This window comes from Meles meles, chromosome X, assembly GCF_922984935.1.
Source record: "Meles meles chromosome X, mMelMel3.1 paternal haplotype, whole genome shotgun sequence".
Lineage (NCBI taxonomy): Eukaryota > Metazoa > Chordata > Mammalia > Carnivora > Mustelidae > Meles > Meles meles.
The window spans coordinates 73,841,664-73,853,926 of record NC_060087.1 but is presented as its reverse complement, the minus strand read 5'-3'; the positions used below and the strand labels follow the sequence as shown (position 1 = coordinate 73,853,926).

The 12,263-nt window shown below is 35.2% G+C and overlaps 1 protein-coding gene and 1 non-coding gene across 2 annotated transcripts in view; both read right to left on the bottom strand.

Moving 5' to 3' along the window:
* Positions 1 to 12,263, bottom strand: part of DACH2 (dachshund family transcription factor 2) — a 777,815-nt gene that overhangs the window by 146,175 nt on the left and 619,377 nt on the right. The gene's annotated exons all lie outside the window — the stretch shown is intronic.
* Positions 6,942 to 7,021, bottom strand: LOC123935713. Its single transcript, XR_006816986.1, has one exon. It is a non-coding gene; the product is annotated as a small nucleolar RNA SNORD55/SNORD39 (small nucleolar RNA).

The window sequence follows — 12,263 nt, the reverse complement described above, 5'->3', positions numbered from 1 at the left end:
AACCCACTCCCTATGCAGGACTATGTTATAGAAAAGGTCAAAGATAGGGGCACCTGGGTGGCTCAGTGGGTTAAGCTGCTGCCTTCAGCTTGGGTCATGATCTCAGAGTCCTGGGATCCAGCCCCACATTGGACACTTTGCTCAGCAGAGAGCCTGATTCTCTCTCTCTCTCTCTCTCTCTCTGCCTGCCTCTCTGCCTATTTGTGATCTTTCTCTGTCAAATAAATATATAAAATCTTTTAAAAAAGAGAGAAAGAAAATGTCAAATATAAATCCACTAGCTCTTGTTCAAAACTCTTTGGCTTGATGATAAGATACACTAAAGTGGCCTATTTTATTATTTTATATTTTACTTTAAGGTTTGTTTTTTTTTTTAATTTATTTATTTTTTCAGCGTAACAGTATTCATTGTTTTTGCACAACACCCAGTGCTCCGTGCAAAACGTGCCCTCCCTATTACCCACCACCTGTTCCCCCAAACTCCCACCCCTGACCCTTCAAAACCCTCAGGTTGTTTTTCAGAGTCCATAGTCTCTTATGGTTCGTCTCCCCCTCCAATTTTTTTTTTATAAACATATAATGTATTTTTATCCCCAGGGGTACAGGTCTGTGAATCGCCAGGTTTACACACTTCACACAGCACTCACGATAGCACATACCCTCCCCAATGTCCATAACCCCCTCCCCCTCTCCCAACCCCACCTCCCCCCAGCAACCCCCAGTTTGTTTTGTGAGATTAAGAGTCATTTATGGTTTGTCTCCCTCCCAATCCCATCTTGTAGATGTCCATCAACAGATGAATGGATAAAGAAGATGTGGTATATATACACAATGGAATACCATGCAGCCATCAAAAGAAATGAAATCTTGCCATTTGCGACAACGTGGATGGAACTAGAGGGTATCATGCTTAGTGAAATAAGTCAATCAGAGAAAGACAACTATCATATGATCTCTCTGATATAAGGTTTGTTTTTTATTCATTATTTATTTCACCATTGCATCTTTATAATAATATCTATGGATCATATGTTTCTGAAGAGAAAATTCATAAAAACATACTTGTTATGTAAATATTTTGGCAAACAAACAGATTTGTTGATCACGTGAAAAAGATTTTTTTAGATTTCTAATATTGATATTTTGTAAATGATGCAAAGAATGCTTTTTATTCTGTTTTATTTTTCCCCAATAAAGAATTTAAATGTTTTCTCACTCACTTTTTTTTTTTTGGTGTTCACTTTGTTTTCCAATTTTAAAACATAATTTCATTTTGGAGATAGACACAATAAATATTGCACAGTCTGTCACTTGATAGAAAAGAAAAAAATGGTATTCTATCTTTGGATACAGAATATGTCTTCCTTATTTCAAATGAAAATAGGCCATTTATTATCATAAATATGACACGAAAGGATTTCATGGCTACAGTGCTCAGTGGGAATATACTATCTAAAAATATATTAATCTTTTGAGATGTGAACACCTGCACCTTTGTATTTTTTCTTTAAAATATACATTACATTTTTACTCTATACCACCTTGATTATCTTTAAAAAAATATTAACAGCTTGCATTGTTATACCAATGCCCGGTTACAAATTCCAAATGTTTTGTCATGTTTCTTATGAGCAATGCCATCTGTCAGAGGTGGCATTTCATGCCTATTTACTCTGACTCCCTACAAGAATTCATCTGGCACTATCTAATGCTGCCTGAATAAAGGGGATTAAGGCTCTGATACAACAGAGACTATTGATAATTTGGTATAATTGGGAAGAAATGAAGATAAATGAGGTTGAGGATGGAGAGGCAATTAGTTGAGCTGCCTGTACAGCTGTGTTCTCAGCCTAGCTCCCCTGGCCTTTTCTTCAGTGAGGTATGTGCAAATTAACCATAATGACAAATACACGCTTCCCAAAGCTTTTGTACTTTGTAAAAGTTGAGAATTCACTTTTCACATCTGATAACTGAGTTGTTTGGTAAATTTGTTTTAACATGATCTTTTAAATGTCCACATCACACAAGACTACTGCACCTGTTATATCTCAGGAATTATCCACCTTATTTCCTTGTTTTCAGTTGATGTCAGGCTACTGTTTACAACCTTAGTACATTGAGGATCTAGAGCCAATTTTGCCTTAATTGTGGTCCAGTGTTTAGGACAGAATTGCAATGTTTTCTTTTTCACATGATTAGAAGCCAAGAGTCAATGAAAAGCTTCTCTTCTAATTTTAGGAATATAGTCTGCATTTAGCATCCTTTTTGAGGACTAAAATGTAGGGCCAGTTATACTAACCAACTCTAATGGATCTTTAGAGACTGGCAAAACCAATATTTTCATGGATTAAATTTACATGTTTATATTAAGGTCATTATTATTATGCTTCTTAAATGAAAATGGCAACTCAGTAAAAATAAACCACAAAAAATATTAAGGCTCTGAGTAACTTAATCCTAAGATCCCTTTTCCTAACCACAAAAAACGTTATACCAGGTATTTGGTTAATATATTATCATAGGCTCTTATGGTCATAAGAGACTATGGACTCTGAAAAACAACCTGAGGGTTTTGAAGGGTCAGGGGTGGGAGGTTGGGGGAACAGGTGGTGGGTGATGGGGAGGGCACGTTTTGCATGGAGCACTGGGTGTTGTGCAAAAAGAATGAATACTGTTACGCTGAAAAAATTAATAAAAGGGGGAAAAAAAAATATATTATCATAGGAACTAAATATTTTGAAGTCTGTCATTTTGGTTGGTAGATTTTCCTCTATTTTGTCATTGAAATTATTCTTATTATTTCTTCTGTTTAATAAAAAAAAATCACTGTATGTCTCTCTATTGTTAGTCCTTGTGAGAAAACAATAAATCTGCACTAACAGATTTTGAATATGTGATTGTACTAATAAACTGTAAGGTGATGGATTTCTCCCCACATTACAAAAAGGATGCATCAAGAAAATAAACATTTCCTGAATTTTTATTTGTTTCACTCAAATAAGAAACTAGCCTAAAATTATTTATGTCAAAACAAACAGTATACTAATTACAAATGTTTGTCAACTCAGGAAAACGTGTCTAGTAGGATGACTCTATATTTATATTCTTATTTCTTGAATATCACATTAACCTTTTGATACTTTCTATCTGAGCTTCCCAAAATGGTAGCCTTTAGTCAAATGTAGTTACTTATCTTATTTAAACAAACAAAATTAATAATTCAATTCCCCAATCACACTAGCCACATTTCAAGTACTGTATTAGTTACATGTGAATAGTGATTGTCATATGGAACAGCATGGAAAATAATTTTTATCATTACAGAAAATTCTGTTGGTCAGTACTGGTCTCTATTTCAGACTTACTATTTCCCCATTAACACAGATTAGTGAGATTGAGCTGTGGGCAAAACTATGAATTTAAGAACAGATAAATCAAATACTGAATCTTCAATTTATAAAAGAGTTCCGGGGATGCCTGAATGGCTCAGTTTGTTAAGAGTCTGACTCTTGGTTTTGGCTCAGGTCATAATCTCAGGGTCATAGAATTGGGCCCTCTGTTGGGCTCCACTCTCAGCACAGAGTCTGCTTGTCCCTCTCCCTCTGCTCTCTCCCCCAATAAATAAATAAAATCATTTAAAAAAAGAATTCAGAAGTCCTTTAATTTCTTCAATAGGAGAGTAAGAAGCTCCAGTTTAAATAACTTCAGTTGATAAACAATTAGAAATATATTATGGTGTGTTCACAAACTAAAAATATCTTTTTGAGACTTTAGAAAACATTAGCAAAGGTTATTCTCTTTTTTTCCCTTATGCTGTGCCTGTTATTCCCATGAGTTATTCATTCCATTACCGGAAGCCTGTATCTCTCTTTCTCCTTCACATATTTTGCCCATCCCTCCACAACCATTAGTTTGTTCTTTTTATAGTTCTGATTCTGCTTTTTGTTCACTTACTCATTTTCTAGATTCTACAAGAGAGTGAAATCATATGTTTTTCTCAGTCTGACTTATTTCACTTAGCATAATAGCCTCTAGGTTCATCCATATTGCCACAAATGGCAGGATCTCATCCTTTTTATGGCTGTGTAATGTTGCATTGTAATTTCATTAGCTAATTCGGTGCCATTTTATCCACAATTTCCCTCAGATGAATCCATTAACCAACATATGTAGTGTGACAATGACAAGCCATCAAAAAGAAGTCTATGTTATCAATTCTGATATTCTGTGATAGCAAAAGAATAATATACTAAAATTTCTAGGGACAGTTTAAGAAATTAATAATCCAATTTGGTGACCTAAAAATATTATATGTATTAGTATACTAGTTCATCATATTATTTAATGTATGCAATAATATAATTCCAAAGAAAATCAGAGCACATTAATATTTTCATCAGAATTTTTTAAATTGAGATGTGCCTTTTAAAGGAATTTACTGACCATTTTAGTTTTTAAGGGGACTAATGTTCTGAGTTTGTAATGGAATTCAGAGACTAAGCTACATTATAAACAATTTTGATTTATAGACAGTTTTTTCTGTAAATACATTATTACATAATTTTTATATTTTTAAGTTACAAAGACACCTGATTTAAGAACTACAGCACCTAGTTTTATTGTTATGTATTTCAATATCTATTATGATTGCAGTTATTACTGACTAGATAGTAGACTCATGGAACATTAGTATATATAATTCCAACCTCCCAACTGATGATTAAATTCCCACTGAAAGGTCAGCCATCCTCGTTCTCCCTCCCTTAGGTCTCAGTTTCCCTTTGTGTAAAATGATGGAGTTGAGTTGGATGATCTCACAGGTACATTCCATTTCTGACATTCTATAATTCTAAAAGTTGTTTCTAAAATTAAATTTTTTTTCAAATAAGCAGTGTAAAAAAATAAGTTAAACACAAAATTTTGGGGAGTGCTTACCTTTGGTGGAGAGGCAGAAGTATAAGAAAAGGGATGGACACATAAATAGATGCGAGGTTTTGATAATGTTTTATTTCTTGAGTTACATGGTGTGTTTGCTAAAAATTATTATTATACTTTATAGCTTACATATATGTTACCTGTTTTTTATACTGGAAATATTTTTAAAATGATAATAAAGGGAAAATACCCACAATAGCCTTTGGATACTCCATTGGGTTCTAAGAAGCAAATTATGTAACAGTACATTGTGTTACATGAGTGTGTAGAGCAAGACTCCTTTAAGCAAATACTGATGGAATAGGAGTAAATGATGTGTCCAGAGTCTGAGAGTGAACAAAACTAACTTGAAACTGCTATTTATTTATGAGATAGAAATCTTGTACTTTCAAATAAGACAAACCTATATCCAGAAAAGTAACTGATTTGTTATTTGTGCAGTGTCATTCCTAAGCCAGAAAAGATAAACACTGAACACCCCAAATATTTCTGTTGACACTGATATTATTTATCTGTAATAAGCTCAACATTTTAATGAGTAGTCTTGATTTATATTGAACATCACTGTAGTATTGATTTATACTGAATATCATTCTAGTCTGCTCTTTTGACCATTTAGCTGTAAAAGATGAAAAACAACCACACAGGGGCACCTTGGTGGCTCACTCAGTTAAGTGTTGAGTTAAGCCAAGGCTTTGGCTCAGGTCATGATTTCATGGGTTGTGGGACTGAAGCCCACAACTGGCTCCATGCTGAGCAGGGACAGTCTGAAGACAGTCTCTATCTGCCCCTCCCCCCACTTGCATACACTTTAAAAAATACATATACACCAGTAAAAATCAGTTCAAGATAGAACAAGTTCAATGATGGAGCCTTTACAACCTTCTTTTCTCGTGGAACACATGGACATTTACAATGAATTGTGACTTTCAAAATTGACAGATGAGATTGTGGCTAGGTAGGGACAAGTGATTTCACTTTTGAGAGTCTGTAAAGGTGACTTTTAAATAACAGTAATAAATGATGCCCTCTGAATGCATACTTAAAAATGGACCAATGATGAATTTTGGCTGTCACTGAGAGTGCAAAGAAAAGAGAAGAAGGTTGCAAGAAGTCTTTATAGTTCTCGGGAAATTTGTAAGCAACAAAATGATTCAAGTATTCTTCCACTTTTGGTATAAATATTAATAAGCTAAAACTAGTTAAATTGGTATTTCTAAGTTAATGTTTTTTTCCTAATACAATGCATAGATTTTAACAGATAAGCTAATGTGGAATATAGCTGATCCTAAATGAATTAGAAACTATCACATATATACAATTAGGATCATTGAGAACTGTGGTGCTAGAAAATAATTCTATTTATTTCTAGTTGTATCCAATCTATTTTATACTCATATAGTACATATGAAATAGGTTTTTGTCACTGTACTAAATAAAATTCAATTATGTCACTAAAAATTAAACATTCAATGCAAGTGAATATGCATTAAACATTTGGATTGTGAGGCTGTTACTATTCACATCTTTAATATATCTTTTTGAAAACACCCTATTCCCATTTATTTTTGTTGCTAGCAATTCTATCTTCACCAAATGGCTAAATAGCACTGACTCTACAACTTGGACCCAATAAGGGGTGAATGAAAACATGCTGGTTAGTTTGATCATCACAATATTGTCCATACCCTATTCTTTCATGTTATAAATAAGAAGAGAAACAAATTCTATTTTGTGCTTGTAGTAGCAGTATATTTCAGCTGAAATTTCTTTTTTAATATTTATTTATTTATTTATTTATTTGACAGAGAAAAGTATTTGACAAGTAGGCAGACAGGCAGGCAGAGAGAGAGGAAGGGAAGCAAGCTCCCTGCTGAGCAGAGAGCCTGATGTGGGGCTCAATCCCAGGAGCCTGGGATAGTGACCTGAGCTGAAGGCTGAGGCTTTAACCCACTGAGCCACCCAGGCACCCCTCAGCTGAAATTGCTTAAATGATCTTTTTTCCCCACGTGCTCAGCTCTCCAAGGTTGGCTCCCCCATTGCACACTCAGGAGTTTACAGCATTACCAAGGTATCATCACCAACTAAATGATCATTTGTTGTTGTTATTTTTTTTTCATTTCTTTTAATTTAAATTCAATTAGCCAACCTATAGTACATCATTAGTTTCTTATGTAGTGTTCAATAATTCGTCAGTTGACTATACAACCAGTGTTCTTCACATCATGTTAAAAGAATATTTTAGATGGACAAAACTGAGATTCACACAGATGAGAATTAAGATATAATCTCAGGGCGCCTGGGTGGCTCAGTGGGTTAAGCCTCTGCCTTAGGCTCAGGTCATGATATTGGGATCCTGGGATCGAGTCCCACATCAGGCTCTCTGTTCAGCAGGGGCCTGCTTCTCTCTCTCTGTCTGCCTCTCTGCCTACTTGTGATCTCTCTCTGTCATATAAATTAATAAAATCTTTAAAAAAATCATACTATCAATTAGTGGCTGAACTGCTAAAACCTGTTTCTCTTCATCAGTCAGAAAGATATATAGAAAGGTGTCTCCACACTAGAACACAGGACCAGGATAGGGATCAATCTCCAATTGGAAACTATAAAATAAATAGGGGATATGAAGTAGGCACCTCTCCTGTGAGAGAAAAACAATCTCATTCCTTTTTTTACATTTTTTAAGTTAACATATAATGTATTATTTGCTTCAGGGGTACGGGTCTGTGAAACATCAGTCTTAACACAATTCATGCATTCACCATAGCACATACCATCCCTAGTGTTCATACCCAGCCACCCTATCCCTCTTCCCCACCCCCCAGCAACCCTCAGTTTGTTTCCTGAGATTAAGAGTCTCTTACAGTTTGTCTCCCTCCCTGGTCCCATCTTGTCCATATCCATTCTTAAAATAAGTAATTACATCTCACATTTGATTTTCAGAGCATGACATCATGAGAGAAGAATATAAAATTGCTTTGAAACAAAAAGTTCCATATAATCTATGTAAATATTACAATTTTCAGAAAATCTTTCTCCTTTTCCTCTCACACACATTTCCCAGAATTAAATTAAAAATTAAGTAAAAGATGGTCACAAGGCCTAATTTACTCTAACTATCTGTATACATGATCCAAGGTTATTAAATAACCATTACACATACTGGGAGTTTGTAATAAAAATGCTTAGTATTTTGTATAACATTTTTAACTTTTGAAAGCACTTTTGAGCCATTATTCCATTTTATCTTCACAACAGTTCTATAAGTATCTCCAGGGAAAACACTATCTTGTTATCCTTAACATTTGTACCACAGAGTAGGCAATCAATAAATGTTTATTGAATGACCACATGAATTAAAAGAAAGAAGAATAGATAGATAGGATGGATCTATACATGAGTAAAAATTACAATTATGTTACTTATTTTGGGGGTATTTTTGGCAATATATCTATAATGTCTCTCAAAATCTATATTTGTACTGATGTCTTAAATGGCTAGAAATATAATCTCACACTTAAACTTCCTTAGTATTAGAGTTTTAAAGTTGTTTCCTTTCTGTCTTACATTGAGTTCTTATCTTTAGGAGTATCCTAATTCAGTATAGTTTGTATAACTAAACTCAACTAAGACTGATGAGATTCCCTGAGTACTTCCATAAATAGGTGAAAAAAAGGTAGATATGCCTAGGCTTTTTCTTTGTTTATTTTACAGACCATTCTAATCTGGCATTTCTGTATTTTATTTTATTTGAGTTTTTTTTTAATATTTGCTATTATGACTTTTCACAGATTTCCAATGACTCCATTCCAGTCATTACTTGAATTTTGCTTGTGGGATATATAGGCTTTCATTGGCTTGGTTTATGTTATTTCAATTTCTTCTAGTTTTATATCTATTAACCAACACCCACCACTGCCCTCTTTCATTTATTCCAACACATGTTATCAAAAACGATTAGCAACATATCAAAATATCTTATACTCAAAAGGAAGAGTTAAGATGGTAGACCCTATTCTTGCATCATCACTTGAACACAGTTAGGTAAATATCAAATTATTCTGAACAGCCAATAAATTGATCTTAGGACTGAAAGAATGAACTTCACAATTAGAGGGAGAGAAGAGGTCGTATCATTAAAGATAGTAGATGTGGAGATGTGATTTAGGGAAGAAAAGAATCTCAGATGCTGCAGATGGGAGGCAAGAAAGAAAAAAGAGACAGAGAAAGTGAGAGAAAGAGCAGTGAACAGGGGATTTGCACAGGGGATCGCACAGGAGAGACAATTCCCCAAAGCCATTGACTGGGAAAACAAGAGAAGCTGATTATCATGAGTTTTTATGAGCAGCAGACCACAAAAACTGGAGTCTTAGAAGTCTGCACCATGGCTGGCATTGAACCTTGTGGGCACAGCATTGCTCCTGTGGAGGAGGGCAGAGGCCCAGGAGCAGATGTTGTCATTAGAGACTCCCCTGGGAGGTACTGGGAGAGACAGTTCCCCCTTCTTTGAGTGTATCTGGGAAAGATGGTATTGCCTCTCAGGGAAAATAGTGGATGGACACCATTGTGCTAGCCCACCCCTTAAGTTTAGGAGTAGAGATACCTGCTGAGGGCTGCTAACCTGGACTCAGGCATTTTGCTATGCTTTACTCTAAACTCAACTCCTGTACATTGGTGCAACTGCCCTTCTGGAATAAACTGGCACCAACCCCAGTGTGGCAAGTCCCTCTCCTAGAAGGCCAGCATGGATCCTCACTGCACCACTCTGTCTGTGTTTCTGAGATAAAACACAGGTGTACAGTGATACAAGGTGGGGAGATGGCCCAGACATAAAAAGGGCAAAGGCAGGGATCTAAGATGTATGTGGGAAACATGAGTAAAGTTTATTTAATCTTCTATGAGGGCTTTCTGGACAGTGGACAGAAGCAAAAGATGAGGGAGAGGGCTGGTGTGATTTTTCTCTCCCACCCATCATCACAGACTGACTTCAGTGAGCAGAACAGCACCAGAACAGAACAATGGAGTTTGCCCCATCTGTGCACTGCAGGTGTTTCTTTACTAGGGCAAGTGTGAGAACCAGAGCAACAAGCCCCTATCCCAGAAGAACAGCACAAACACCCTGCACACACGAAGTCTACTGACCACAGTCAAACACAGCAGCAGAGTGCACACTTCTTGAAGCACTGGACCCTGGACAATATATGGCCTCTTCTTAATAAAGCCATTACTCTCAGGAGCATGAAACATAACAGGCTTTCCTAACACAGAGAATAAGACAGAAACCTAGACAAAATGTCAAGATGGAGGAATCATCTCAAAGGAAAGACCAAGAAAAGGTCATCACCAGGGATTTAATTAAAACAGATATAATATTCCTGATCCATAATTTAAAGCAGCAATCTTAAGATTACTAGCTGGGCTTGAGAAAAGCATAGGAAACACCAAGGAGTCCCATATTATATAGATAAAAGACCTAAAAACTAGTCGGGATAAAAGAAAAAATGCTATAACTAAGGTGAAACTGACTAGATGTAATGACCACAAGGATGGAAGGAGAAGAGAAATGAATAACTGATGTAGATTATAAGATTATTCAAAATACTAAAAAGAAGAGGGAAAGAAAAATATTAGATCATGAATGTAGACTTAGAGAAGTCAATGACTCCATAAAGATTAATAGCATTTAGATCATAGGAATCTCAGAAGTAGAAGAGAGGGAAAAAGAAGTAGAAGGTTTAGTTGAAAAATTGTAGCAAAAAAATTTCCCTAATCTGGGGAAGGAAACAAATATTCCAATCTAGGAGGAAAAGAGAACTCCCACCAAAATCAAGAAAACAGGACAACATCAAGAATATCATAGTAAAACCTGCAAAATACAGAGATAAGGAAAAACTTCTAAAAGCAGCAAAAGAAAAGACATACCTAAATTACAAGGGAACACAATTAAGTTACCAGTAGATATCTCCACAGAAACTTGGCAGGCAAGAAGAAAGTGGCATGATATATTCAACACGCTGAATGGAGAAAATGCAGACAAGAATATTCTCTCCAACAAGGCTGTCATTCATAATAGAAAAATAGATAAGGAGTTTCCCAGACAAACAAAATCTGAAGAAGTTTGTGATTATTAAACCAGCACTTCAAAAAATAATAAAGGTAGCTCTTTGAGTGATAAAGACCAAAAGCAACAAAGACAAGAAAAGAACAGAGAAAATCTCCAGAAACACCAACTTTACAGGTAATACAGTGGCAATAAATTCATGTCTATCAACAATCACTATGAGAGTAAGTAGACTAAATGTTCCAATCAAAAGATATAGGGTATCAGAATGGGGGAAAAAAGAACAATCTATATACTACAATAGACTCATATTAGACCCAAAGATACCAACAGATTGAATGTGAGGGAATGGAGAACCATTTATCATGCCAATGGACCTCAAAAGAATCCTGAAGTACCAATACTTATGTCAGACAAACTAGATTTTAAATCAAAGACTGTAATAGGAGATGAAGAAGGGCACTATATCAAAATAAAGGGATATAGCCAACAAGATCTAACCATTGTAAATGTGTATGCTCCCAACTTGGGAGCACCCAAATATATAAAACTAATAAAAAACATAAAGAAACTCATTGATAATAATACAGTAATAGTAGATCTTTAACATCACACTTACTTTAATGGACAGATCATCTAAAGAGAAAATCAAGAAGGAAACAAGGGCTTGGAATCACATGCTTGACCAGATAGTCTTAACAGATGTGTTAAGAATACTTCATCCTAAAGTGGCAGAATACACATTATTTCAGAGTGCACATTATCCAGAATAGATCACATATTGGGTCACAAATCAGGCCTCAAGATATAAAAAAAGATTGAGATCATGACATGCATATTTCCAATCACAATGTTATGAATATGAAGTCAAGCACAAGAAAGAAAAATTGGAAAGACCACAAATACATGGAGGGTAGGGAACATCTTACTAAAGAATGAATGGGTTAACCAGGAAGTAAAGAAGAAATTTTAAAAAGACATGAAAACAAGTTAAAATGAAAACTAATGGTACAAAACCTTGGGATGCAGCAAAAGTGGTCCTAATAGGAAGGATATAGCAATACAGTCCTACCTCAAGAAGCAAGAAAAGTCCAAAAATAATTCAACCTTACATTTAAAGGAGCTAGGAAAAGAACAACAAATGAAGCCTAAATCCATCAGAAGGAGGGAAATAATAAAGATTAGAGCAGAAATAAAGATATAGGGAAAAAAAAACACTGGAACAGATCAGTGAAGCTAGGAGGTGGCTCTTTGAAAGAATTGTCAA